Here is a 13,745-nt window from a genome sequence, read left to right on the forward strand (position 1 = left end):
CCACCATTCCCAGAGATTCACACAGCCAGGAGCCCCCACTGACCCCACTGCTCCGTGCGTTTTTTTAAAAAGCCTTTGCCTGGCTCTCCACTGCCCAGTCAATTGTGCTTTGTGTTATCCCAAAGCCTCGAGGAGGTGGGAGAATGCCTGCGGGACAAAAGCCTGGGAAACCGCGGAGAATCACGTTTTCCCTCTGCTTTTCCCGTACCATTTATCATCAAGGGGAAATTTGCTTCTTCCTCTTCAGCCCAGGCTCAAATTGGCATCTCCCCTCACCCCGAGTGCGTTCGGTGTTGGAAAAGGGGCATCTCCGGGTCCCTGCGTGCCTGGAGAGCCCATTTATTCCCCTCTCAGCAGGAGGAGAGGTGCAGGGGAGGGATGTACGGCCAGGCTGGGACAGCTCCCGCCTCTCCTGCTGCCTCCTCGTCCTCCCCCTTCCTGTTCAATGGGGCCAAGCTGGGAAAGGTGTTTGCTGCCCACTCCCCAAGTGTCCGTGCTGAGCCTTCCCAAGCTCTGGGCAACAGGGGCTGCTCCCTCCAGGGCTCCACTGCCCACTGTGCCCATTCCAGCACGAGATATTCTCCCAGCCCTTGAGCCTCACACCTGCCCCAGCAGCAGGAATAACTGTGGGGAGCTGCTCTGCCTGTAACTCACAGGCATAACATTATCTCTATTTTTATAAAAAGGGTGCATGAACTATGCTTGGTTAAGGGATAAATCCCAGCTAAATTTAAACTTCCTGTCTTAAGGCTGCTAAATGTCTTTAAAAATGCCACTGAGTGGCTTATGTAGAAATATTTATTTATACTTTTTTTTTTAACTTAAATATATGTACTCCAAAGTGTTCGGGTATGAACCTGAACGACAACAGCTAATTTTTTTAAGCTTTGGATCATCCATAATTCTCTGGCTGCCATGTCCCTGAGCCACCAAGCAGTGCTGGGTACTCTCAGCCCCAGTCATAGCTCACTGTGCTGCCACAGCCCTCGCAGAGCTTTCCATCACCAGCTGTAAGTCTGAAAAAAAAAAAAAAATTGCAAAATTCCTGACTGTGACTTGGGGAGCCTCAGCCCCTGCAAGCAGGGACCTGCTGACCCAGCACAGCCATGGGCACCCCCAGGTCTGTCAGTGACATGCAGGAACTCCTGTGTTTTTGGTGGTCACCTCTGTGACCTGTCTGTGTTCACAGCTGAGCCCACGGACCCTGTCCCAACAGCAAAAAGGGTTTTTTAACTTTCCTGCTCCCCAAATCCAGGGCATGCAGCCTGCTCTGACAGCATTCCACGTGCCTGCTCTGCTTCCCTCACCAGACCCCTCTCCCTGCAACAGTCGTAAAGAACTGCTGGAAGGCTCCCGCACAGAAATAAACCATTTACAAGCTCCCATGGCCTTGTATTTAGGGCCAAGGTTAATGGTGGGGGGAAGACCTGGGTGCAGAGGAAAAGACTGTTGGATCTGAAGTTGGAAGGAGGAAATTTTGGCTTAAATGACCCATGCCAGGCTTAAAATCAGCAGGGATTGTGTTGTGCCAGGTTTAGGGGGAGCAGGGTAAGTGAAGATATTGCCCACAGCCTCTTGCTCAGCATCCCCCCATCCATGAGGCCGCTCTGGCCCTGCTGGGGCACGCTGAGATTTTGTGGGTGACCTCAAGAGATCCAGTTACCCACATCCATCCGAGGGTGAGCCACCAAAACCATGGCTTCAGCTGGGATTTGCAGCACCTGCAGCCAGCATGAGCTACCTTCACCTTTCTGCCAGAGCAGGGCTTGTAGACTCTGAGGCAAAACTCCACTGGAGGATGAGAATTTTGGGTGTGGAACAGAAATCAGGCCCAGCGTTTGTGTGCAGCCTTCAACCTACAGCAATAGCCACCGCACCCTACAGACTCCATTTGGGTAATCTCATGGGAACAGAGATTTGAAGGCAAACTGGTTTCTCACCCCAAACCCAAGCCCTACCACAGCCAGGCCTGTGCTCTGGTGGCGTCGCTGCCACAGTTCCTCTTCCACCCCTTCAGCCCAACCCATCCCCAGCTCCCCCGTGTGCTGCGCTCGCAGCAGGCGCCCGTGGGACTGGCTCAGCACCACCACCCCAGGGACACCTGCAGGCTCTGCAGAGGAGTCACAAAATGACAAATCCAGGTCGTGGATGTTGCTGGTGCAGGATGAGGTTGGTTATTTATATATTTATACCCACCAGGTATGTTATTTACTTATTTATATCTAGGATTTGCTTGAGATCTCAGGGCAGAAGGTCAGACTCGCCCGTAGTGCACTGGTGTGTGTGCTGGGGATCTTGGCTTGGCTGTGCTGTGCAGAGGGGAAGCCAGGACAGATGAAGGAGTTAAATATGGAAACAAGAGCCAGAAATACAGCAGTAACTGGACAAAATTCTTTGGAGACAAATTGTTCTAAACTAACTCAGGCTGTGATTCTGTTATCTGCTCTGCAAGAAAGAGCAGGGATATCTCTTTTTTCTCCTCCCCCTCCTCCTTCTTGAGCTAGGAAGCTTAAAAGAAGAGCCCAAAGCCCACTGCAAGGCTCTTCAGGACTGTGTGTCCTTGAACCATTAGCTTGTAGGTACAATTTAACTGCCACATCACTCATCTTGGCCCTGATTAGACCCAGATGAACACTTTCAATATTAATAGTTAGATGATTTAATAAAGCTGCACAAGCAGTAAAAGTAACAATACACTTCCATAAACGGGTTCCAGATGTTGCCAAGGCAAATGCTAAACATCAAAATACAAACTTCAAAAAAAAAAAAAGTTAGGGGAAAAAAAAAAAAAGAGCTGGATAAGCAAAACTTGGAACAAACTATAAACTAATTAAATGTGGGTTGAGTTTTCCAAAAATAAATTGAAGCCATAAGGATGTGATGTGAGCCAATAAATAGTACAGTTAGTCAAAGTTATTGTGGAAGGACAGTTGGAAAGATGGTTTGAAGTTACTGATAGGTGGGCTCACAGCAAGCTTGGCTTCCCATCAATAGGAAGGCTTGTTCTCCTGTGCACGAGAGCAGGATCAAATCTTCTGATATCTATAACTGGGACCCCAGAGAGGTTACTGAGAGAATATGAGATGATTTTCAAGTCAGGGAATAATGGAAAAACGATGCCAGAAGTGCCTGTGTCTCTCCTGCAATAGCAGCAGGGGTGATACACCACCCAAGGACACCGGGATATTTTTTCCTGCATGTCGGGGCAGCCTTCCAGCCTCTCATTGCCCACAGAGCATCCACAACCTCTGCTTGGCCACCTGCAAAGCCCATGGAAACACCACTGCTGTAGTCAATAACCCACCCTCTCCCCAACACAGGAGTCATTGAAAACAGCTCTCAGAGAGAATTCCACCCCAGTCCCATCGCTGCTGTCACTGAAGCAGCCACCCACAGCAGATGAGCTTTCTGCCAGCAGGGACTGCACCTGTAAGAACAGGGAAGGGGATTTTGTGAGGCCATCTCTACCACTGCAGCCCCAGAGAGCAGGTGGGTCACCCAGCACCTCACTCTGGCTCCAGTTTTCCCCACACTGTGGTTCCCAAGGAGGAGGAGCCACTCAGGAGCAAGCTGGGGGTGCTTGGGGGTGCAGGCACAGCACGTTTGTTACAGGCAAGGAGAAAGCTCCTCATAGCCCAAGCAAGGGCAGGAAATGCATTTTCACTGAGGGGCAGAACGAACACTTTCAGTTCTCAAGTATTCTCCCTGGCATGGTGCTTTGGGACAGCTAAACACCAAGATGGGCTTAAGAGAATGTGTTTGGAGTGAGATGCTAGGGCACTTATCCCTGTTCCCAGCTCTTCCCTTCCCAAGGGGGAAGGAGACCAAGGCTTTTGTTATACAGGGCATCCATTATAGGACCTTCAGATCATGTCCTGTCTTGTCCTTACATTGCTTGTATTTCTCAAGGACAAAGAAAATTTATTAATTTTTAGTTGGTAAATGTTCTACAGTGAAGCCTATCCCCTCTTTTCTGCATGTCTCCAAGCACCCCAGGATGGGGCTGACACTCTTTCAGCAGTCACAGAGGGCTGCCCAGCTTGCTGCTACTGTAGTGGCTCTGGGGGCCCCTGCATCATCTTTTCCATGCAATTCAGTCAACCTGTAATCCCCAGGCTTTGCACTGGGAGAGACTAAGGCTAGGGAGATTAGTTGAGATGCTCTTTGCTTTCTCTAATGAGCAGTGCACTCAAACACAGGACTGGGGAGCAGCTCTAACGCAACCCTGCAGCCCTGTTCTTCCTGGCAGCCCTCAGATAGGTTCCCTGATGGAAACACAACCTGCACTGGGACCTGCTTTCCCACCTGGGTGAGCCTGGGCTCCGCGGTGAGTCCTGCGCCTGCCGCCAAGTTTAGGATTAGGCTTTGCTTTGGGCTTTTATCCATGGTTAACGACACAAGTATGCAATAACAGAGCCTCTCATAAAATTATTATGAGAACAAACAAATTCCTTCCCTTTTATACGCAGTACTTTGTTTTTAAGATTAATCCAACGGCAGAGCTGATGGGCTCTGCTCTCTCGCTGACCCATGTGAGAGCACCAGGTGCTCCCCATCACCAGGTTACTCCTGAGCTGCCTCCTCCATCATGCAACAACCAGTGCCACAGATGGGCATCGGGGTAATTCCTGTGCCCTGATTTCCAGGAGATTCTGTGCAGGGTCAGAAGTTCCCATGGAAGTTGTTCAGCATGACCTGTGTAACAGTGATCCCAGATTTCTTGCAGATTTCTTGCAGTCTTGCCTGGTCTTGTTGCAGCATCCTGCTGTGCTGCAGAATCTCCCCAGAACCAGACCTCAAAGTGTTGTACTTCTATTTTGGATGCAGCTTGGTTTCCTCCAGCACACTCCTGTTCTCCAGTGGTGGGGTCTGCTGCTCTTCTCCATCCCTGTGTTTTACACTGTATCTTTATCTTTGTAGGAGAGGAAAATCAAATGGAGCTGGAAAATCTTAATACCCCAGTTTCTGCCTCTGCAAGGCACAAGCCACTGGCTCTCCCAGGAAATCCATCAGTGCTGCCTTCAGACCAGGGGACCAACCCAGGCTCCACCCTCAGGTATGTGGTCCCACATGCTCCTGCATAATAAATACTGCATTTGGCAGAGTAAGTATGGAGCAACGAATGAGCCAGAAATGTTTCCTGCTGCATAAAAAAGGACTGATTTTGATTGTGTTAGACACCAGTTCTTCCAGTGCCAGGAGGCACTGCACTATGCATTTCTGGTTTGCTTGGACCTTCTTCAAACAGGCTGGTAACTGACTTATTCTACCACTTACTTTTCCTTTGTGAAAAGATCCCTTTAAATTCAGTGTTTAGCAAATACTGCTTAGTCCCATTACAAAGTAAATTGGGTATGGATCATAACAGCAGGCTTCTCCAGTCTCTTTCAGATGCTTAAATTACATCATGATCTAACTTCACCCAGGGGAGGGACCAGCTCTGCAGATTGCTGTCCGTCCTTCTGCTTTGGTAATCTCCGGTGTTTCTCGGGTGCCTTTCACAAGTTTTCTGTGCATCAGCACAACGTCTCTGCCTTTGGGGCGTGGGGATGTTTTGTACTGAGGAACCCCAGGGTTGTGCCCCAACAAAGCCAGCAGCACCCAGGCAAGCTGGAGTGCCAGGGGCCAGTGAGGAGATGCCTGGCACTTGGCAGGGAGAATTTGGCCAGAGCAGATTCTCTTTGATTTTGGTCAGTTGATGTCTGGGTGAGGACAGGGGAGCGCACCTGGCCCTGCACTCCTCCACCTGCCCTCGGAGCCACTTGTCTCCTCCATCCACTCTGACCGGACCTCGAGCTTCTTTCACAGATTTCACTTTCTGTCCCCAGAGCTGCTCCTGCTGGGACAAGCCCTGCTCCAGCCCTGTGTCCCTGGGGTGGAGATGCCGATGCCCAGTGCTGGGGGCTGGCAGGGGCAGCCTGTGCCTGGGCCAGCGGGGATGCCTGTGGCAGGGGGGGCTGCAGGGGCAATTATTTGCCATATTGTGCTCTCGCTTGTGTTTAAAAACAACAACAGCTCAACTGACTCATAGGTCCTACGGCCTCTGAGTCATTTTTTATTTCTGGATTTCACTGCTCTGCCCTTTGCAATGAAGGGAGTTGCATGCTCGCTCACACACACACACACACACACACACACACACATATCAAGTTCACATTTGTTTTTCCCCTATAAAAACAAAACGATTTCCATACCATTAATGAAACAGAAATGATTTGACTTCACGTACCCTGGCTTTTATTTTCCATTGTATAAACTCTGCAGATGAAATAATGATGGTTGTAAAGTAAACCTCTCTTTTTTTTTTTTTTTCCTTTCCCTTTCCAGGCAGCCTCTTTTCGAAATAGCAATAGGGAGTCACTTACAGACTTGGCTTGTGCTGCGCCTGTAGTAATTAACCCCTTCATCCCTAGCTTTTCCTCGGTTGGAAGTTAGCCACGGCGTGGGTAAAGGCATCAGAGGTCTCCTCTGGGACTAGAAGCAAAGCGGGGGAGCAGAGAAGGCGGGGAAATGTGGGAAAGGAGGCCAAGAGCCGCTCCAGGCAGAGCAGTGCTGTGTGCCTGGAGCAATGAATTTGTGGGCTGGACAGCTTTCCTGGGAGAGCCAGAGTGCTGGCACTGCAGGGCCAGAGGTACCTTCAGTCTTCCTACAGCCCCCCTTTTTTTTTTTTTTTTGTTTAAATCAGCACTACTGTTTTGTGTTTAGCCTGGCAACCCCGTCCTGGGTCACCTCCCTTCCTTCCCACTCCCCAGGGACCACCAGTGAAATGTTCTCTCTCCTCCACACGCCACTGCAGGAACAATCTGTGGTAAATAATTAATCACCTAATCTTGCTCTTTCTGTTTACAGGGCCGCTGTGATTTTACGCAGCACTCGGAGCAGCGTCACTGGGGTGAGGTAACACCTCACGCAGCAGCAGAGCCAGCTGGAGCTGGGCTGAGCTGCCCTCCCCACGAGGCTCTGAGCTCTCCTGACAGACCCTCACCATCACACACGATCTGCCTGTCTTCACGACCCCCACACGTGCCACAAGCGTTTTTCCTAATCACATTTATCATGCAACAGCACAACCCTGCATCCCCCAGCGTTGGATCAGATGCTTCACTGGCCCGGGCGGGTTGGTGACACTGAGTTACTGTTCCTCTTCCCAGACTGAGTGATGTGTTTTATATTATTTCTCTTGGATTTATTGAGCATTATGTAACTGGCTAACCAATCCCGCATGCGATGCAATCGTGGCTGATTTCATGTCAGTGGAAAGTAAACAAAAAAATTGCTCTGAAGTGGCTAAACTGAAATTCATTTCCACATGCAGAGCAATTCCTGGAGGATCTTTCCCATCTCCTCTTGGTTAATTTGCATCCAAGCTCTCATGCAACCCATTAGAAAAGAGTTATGGAAAAATTGCACATAGAAGATGACAGTGTGTTAGGAGGAAAAATTATGAAGATGAAGTTTATTTTACTTAAATATTTTTAAGTAAGTTTGTTGATGTCTCCTGTGCCTTGAAATGTGTGACACTTGCCTGTTTTTGTCTTTCAGCTGAGGAACTCAAAATGTGAAAGTTACTCCCCAAAGAAAGTTTGGCATTAAAGTTTGAAAAACCAGGCAAGCCAGCTCTGCAGTCCTGAGGTCCTGAAGCCCAGCAGGACCCAGCCCAACATGACAAGGAAGATGTTCTGCCCTTGCTGAGCTTTGGAAGCACTGTAAATATCAGGTGAGGCAAAAACTATACCCCCATTAGACTCTGAACTCAAGCTCTTTCAGGAGCACTTGCTTTCTGGTGTCATGTACAACATCTTTCCCATTAACACCAGTTTGCATCCAGAGATGTTGAGCTGAGGATGGGGGAATGTGGAATGGATACAACAGTAGTGGCTTTGCACTATTTAATTTGTTTTTCTCAGTGTCTTTGAAACTTTCAGCAATGTCTGAAAATGATGTCTGTATTTCTGGATCCACTTCACTGAAATATCAGTAAGGTTGGTGGTTGGGGCTTACCTGGTTGCATGTTATTTATTTTTCAGTCAGTCCCTGAGGCAGCCAAGCACCTGCTTCACCTTGGCAAGAAGCTAAGTCAAATTAAGCTGAAATGCTGTATTAGACCTGGCTGGGCTCATGGACCATGTAACACCATTTGCCAATTGCTGGGCTGGAGTTTGATCATAAAGGTGACTCCAGGTGTGATCCACGGACAGATGAGGGTGGTGAAGGGGCAGGATGGGACAGCCCTGAGGGCAGTGATGGTGGGCAAGCTCACAGCTCCATGTGGGTGTCACCACTGCACCTATCCTTGTGCTGACTTGCTAGATGAGGAAAGCTGTCCTGAAACAAGGAGAAAACTCAAAAGTTAGGGGTTGTCCCCTCTGCTGGAGGCTAGTTTATTCCTTTGTGAGATGAGCAGGGATGCTCTGCATCCTTCCTTGAAAACACAGCGTGAAGGAGGGTTGAGGATTAGAACAGAAGGTTAGCACAGGAATCCCTCACATTGCCCAGGACAGCAGCTTGAGAGTGGGGTTTTTTTACTCCCTACCTGCTGGATATTGTGGGACATTGTGTAATTATGGTCAGCACCTCCAGAGCCATGACCAGGGCAGGCAAAAGCTTCCCTGGCAGACAAAAGGAGGTGTGGGTTTGCCTGGTAATACCTGTACTCATCCCTTTATGCATTTGTCAGCCACTGGACTATGAATGTCAGAGGAGGGCAGCTATGACACAAACCAAATTTTGCAGCCATCCTGTGTTTGAAGGTGCAACCTTGTCCAACAAGTCCCTTTCATTGCACCTATGTCCCCATTTCTTTCTCGTTCCTATATTCTGCTGTCCTTTTCTCTTGTTGTATTGGAAAACCCTAGAGAGAGCAAGCCAAGCCAGCAGCACAGCCTGAAGTGCCTGGGAGGGGAAAAAACCCACAGCCAGGGGTCAGCCCAAGAGAAAACCACGGATACAGTGTGGTGACCACCACCAGCACCCCAGCATGGCCCCACAGCCACAGCAACTCCCACCAGCCCTGACAGCAGGCAAAGGGAACGTGCCACTCCTCCTTGTCAGATGGAAAGCAAAGCAACTTATTCAGGGTCTGAGGAGGGGGGGAATGCTGAGTTTCAGCAGTTCATAAGTAGTTTTAGCAGCTCTGCCAGCAGCTCTGCTTATCTGGGCCTTGCAGGGTGAGGCAATGCATTATCAGCACATCACGCTGCCAGTGGGGTTTGCCGAGGGCTGAGCTGGAAGTTGCCTTCTAATGATTGGGGATTTGCATGCCATGTGTTCAGAGGGCTCCGAGATTTCAGCCCTTTGAAGAGTACCTTGCAGTGATTCGGTTTTGACTAAATTCTTGTCTTAAAAATAAGTCCATTCTCCCACCTCCCACACTGCTGGGGAGCAGGAGTCACTGCCTGGCCACGCACGGGTGGTTTGAGCACATCCTGTTGCAAGTTGCTGCAGAAATTGCTGAGAATTTTAGAGCACTTTTAGGACTGAGAGCTGCATGGCAGAACGCAACAGTCAACCAAATCCACTCTGCTGTTGCCATCATTTTTATTGCTCTTGTTTCTGCAGAGGGATCAACAGTCTATCCGATATCCCAATTAACTGCAGCTCATTCTCAGATGAAGCAGTCATGAGTTCCCCCTTTTGCACAGAAAAAGCAGCAGCAATCAACCAAGTAGCAAAAACATGTGAGCTGCAAGTTGGTAGCAGACATTGCTCTGCCTAAACTACTGCCATTCAAGTAAAACTACTGTGCAACAGTCAGTGTTTTTTTACTATTATCATCATATTATGCTCTGGAATTCAATTCTCTGTGTATTTTTCAGGCTCTGCATGAATCCTGGATTTCCGTGAGTAGATGGAATTGAAATTGAAGGATACCATCCAAATAGGTAAACACATCAGAAACATTATCTGGGTCACATTTGGGCACCAGGGTTCGCTCTGTTTTAAGTGCAAATGGGTTACTGATTATTTAGATGAACTTCCTTTAGATGAACTGAGGAGTGCTTGGAATTCCTGGCACACATTTGGTATCCCATCTGCTGGAAGGTCTTTGATGAGCCCACAAAGAGACATTGGACTGGAGCTGCTGCTCTTCATCTCTGGTTGGACTTCTTATGATTGACCAGTTTGCATTTTTTGCATTTGTTTACTTTGATTCCCAAGGAGAAAAAGGGCTTGCAAGGGACTGTGTCACAAGCTGCTGGGGCAGAGATGTTCTGTGAACTCTCCATCCATGTGCTGTCATCAACTTGTTCTGACACTGCCAGCTCTTTATGTCTGCTGAAATTATTATGTAGAGTCAAATTTGGCCCCTGTTTAGGCCAGCTCTAACAGAAATTAAGTAATTTGTTCCGTCAGAGGGAACTTGAGGTTAGCTTGGGCTACAGATGCTAAAAACTTTCTGCCTTCTCCTGAAGTGTCCCATGTTTAGCACATAATAGATGGTGTCTTCTTCTCTTTTGTGCCTTTCTTCACTTGTTAAAAATTGTCTTTTAAGGAGCTTGTGTTGTAACTCACCAAAACACACTGCCTAGTAGGGTTGAAGTCAAACTGAATATTTTCCATTTTTTAAAGCAGAAGAGAGCTATGGTAGGAGGGCAGGGGGACCAGGATTGGAAAGGAATCTTTTTCAGAAATGGAACCAAGAGTCCTGTTGACAAAGCTTGAAGCACTTTTTCTTTGCACATAGAAATAAATAACAGGAGCTTGTGTGTCTTTGCAATGCCTCTCAAGAGATCCCCTTTGCAAGAGAAGGAGAAGATTCCCATAAGTCCCAGCCCCTGGGCAGAGCTGCAGCACAGCTCCAGGGAGACTCAGCAGCTGGGGGAGATGAGGTTCAGGGGGCAAAGCTGCTCTTCCAGCATGGAAAAAATGACAAAGCAGGGAATATTCTCTATTCCCCATCTCCTGCTCCACAGTCTCATCACTTTGCAGTAGTGCCTTGTCTTAGCAACTCAGCAGCCTGCCTCTGGATACCTCCTGAGACATGCCACAATCTGAATATGCTGAGCAGTGCTTCTGCCCAAGAGCTGCTTCCCAAGCCACAGCCTGTTGCAGAGCTGATAGCACTGGCAAGGGTGAAAGGAAGGCTCAGATGTGATGATGCTGTTCTACAAACAGGTGAGCACAGGGCACATATACAAAACCACAGTAAATGTTTGCTGAGACCTCACCCCCAAGCTAATAGTTTCTGCCTCTGGTGGGAATGTCTGCATTTTCTTCCACTGAGTGCCTTTTGACATATTAAAGGCATGGCAGGAACTGAGATCCCAGGGGATCCATTGGTCTTATTTCTGTGGATACTTGTACCCTGGGTCTATTTGAAGAAGGATGATTCATTCAACTGCTTGAGCTTATGGGTCTGTGTGTCACTTCCCACTGTAAGAAGAAGGGTCTTCTTTGCTATCATGGACTGGCTGGAGCTAATTTTGGGATAGATCTAGCATGGAAAAAATGCTTTACGCAGCAAGACAGCAGCTGATTCAGTTTCTTCCATGCTGGATGCTGGTGTTTAGAGTCTCCAAGGCAGGAAGTTTTATCAAGCAACATCAAACAGATGTTCCTCATCGTGTTCCAGCTGCATTGACTGGCAACCTGCTCAGTCAAACACTCGAGGGGGACACAGGCATTCATTCTGCATGGACAGCAGTTTATTTAACAAACCACCTGGAAGCAGCAAAGGATCTTTTAAAAGAAATATCTGTACCAGTGTTCACTGTAAATGCACCAGAAGCTCTTGTAGTCACAGCAGTCACAAGAACCTGTTTCCAGGATGGGGCCTGAGTTATCCTCCACATAACTCAGGGGGATAAATCCTCCTGATTTTGCATGAGAAGTGAAGAAATTTTTCTCTGGATTTTCACACCTGCTGGTCATGGTATGAATCCACATTGGCAACAACATATTTTGATGGGGTGCATGGTGAACTATGGCAATGCAGGATACAGCTAAGCATTTTGGTTTGGGATGGCTGAAGGGAGAATGAATCAGCATCAAAATCCCAGGGTTTTCCATTGTTGATCCAAAGAAAAGGCCCCTCTTGGTGGCCTTAGTGGCCAACTCCAGCAGATGTCTCTGAACCTTCCAGATGCAAAGATGTGTGTTCCCAGAGGGAACATCTTCACAGGGATGTTGCAAGAACTGAAGAGATTAGGAGAGATTTGGGTAGTGGGGCAGTATCAGACATCAGTGGGTGTCAGCTCAGGTGATTGCTTCAGGGCTCTGCCCTGCCTGGATTCCAGAGCAGGGCAATAAGCCAGCCCTGCTTGTTGGCTGCCATGGCTGTGCTGGTTCCCTTGGCTGGCACAAGCACACTGGTGCTGCTTTGCATGCAGGGTGTGCATTAGGGGGTGTGTGATGGTCCTGGAGGTCTGGACTCTGCAGCTCCAAGGCATGGCTAGAGGACTTGCCATCAAGTGCTGCACAGGCAGGACAACGGCTCTTTGCAGGCTGAGTAAAGGCAGTCTGGAATTTCCTCCAGAAACCTTCATGGCTCACCAGCACTGAATCTGGAGCCAAGGTGGAAGCTGCTGGGGAAGCTTTCTTTGGACATCTACTTATCCAGAAAGACTGGAGTTTTGGGTCCAGTGGAGAGTAACTGACATGGAGCTAAAGGGAACATCTCCATCCACAGTGTGGGAAGGTGAGAAGTCTTCCAGAATGTGTCCAGTATGATGCTGCTTCAACTGCTTTGAGAGTTGTGGCCACTTTGAGAGAGGCACAGATGGAACTGGAGCACAGGACCCTGCAAAGTGACACTCTGCAGCTGCCACTGCTGGACCCCCACCTCAGCTCCCCACTGTAGCTGGAACTGCACACCAGCCCCCCAGCTACAGCATGCCCAGGCTGATTCCTTCAAATCACTCAGCTCAAATAGTGATAAGGTCCTTAAAAAAAATAAAAATCATGAATCCAGGGTAGCACTTGGGTTTAGGCATGTCCTTGGGCTGCTGGAGTCCACACGGCCCATAGTCCTACATCCAGCACAGCCTGGCAGGCTGTGGTCACAGCTGGACACATTAATGACCCACATGCCACAAAGAATTTGCTGCAGTATAAATCAGCTGTCATTTGTTCCTGGCTTATCAATGGGAAGGAAAACACTGCAGTGCAACAACTCCATGAAAGTTTAAGTCTTGGAGCCTCATAATTGGTAGAAGCATGGGCTGCAGAGGGGATTGCATGATAAGAAGGCTCTCCCACTTCTCCTAAAATTTTGACAGTTTCCAGAAGCTGGCAGCAGAGTTTCAACCCTACATGGGATGTAACAAAAAGATGAACCAACTGAAGAAGAAATATGACTCTGATGGACACTACAGATCATTTCCAGAAGCAGGATCACAAGAGTTGACTCTGAATTCAGGGATGTGCATGTAAGCGGGGCCAAGATAGCTTTCAGCCACTCCTTCACTTCCCCCTGAAGATCCCTAAGGAAATGTTATCCCACAGTTGGGGTCCAGCATGGACATAATGTAGGCTTGATAGGGCAGGCAGCCATCAGTGGTGTTATCTCCCTTCTGCACGGAGGCCCCTTCCAGTGCAAGGCTTTCACTTGGCACACAGCACTGAACTCGGGATGTGAAAAGAGCAGAGTGTGTGGGAGCTGCTGATTTTGTCTCCTTGGTGGGACTGTTTTTTTTAATAAAAGTATCAGATGTTGCACTTCCTTGAAAACATGACAGTCTATGGGAGAGTTCATTAGTTTATGGCAAGTTGCAGCACTGTGGAGCCTGGCTGAAAGCAAATGTTAT

The 13,745-nt window shown here is 48.5% G+C and overlaps 1 protein-coding gene across 1 annotated transcript in view; it reads right to left on the reverse strand.

Annotated features, from left to right (window-relative positions):
- The window catches only part of LOC121356695 (TGF-beta receptor type-2-like), a 31,452-nt gene that overhangs the window by 12,927 nt on the left and 4,780 nt on the right, over positions 1–13,745 (reverse strand). The window lies entirely within an intron of this gene.

This window comes from Pyrgilauda ruficollis, unplaced genomic scaffold (assembly GCF_017590135.1).
Source record: "Pyrgilauda ruficollis isolate IOZ18807 unplaced genomic scaffold, ASM1759013v1 scaffold3, whole genome shotgun sequence".
Taxonomy (NCBI): domain Eukaryota; kingdom Metazoa; phylum Chordata; class Aves; order Passeriformes; family Passeridae; genus Pyrgilauda; species Pyrgilauda ruficollis.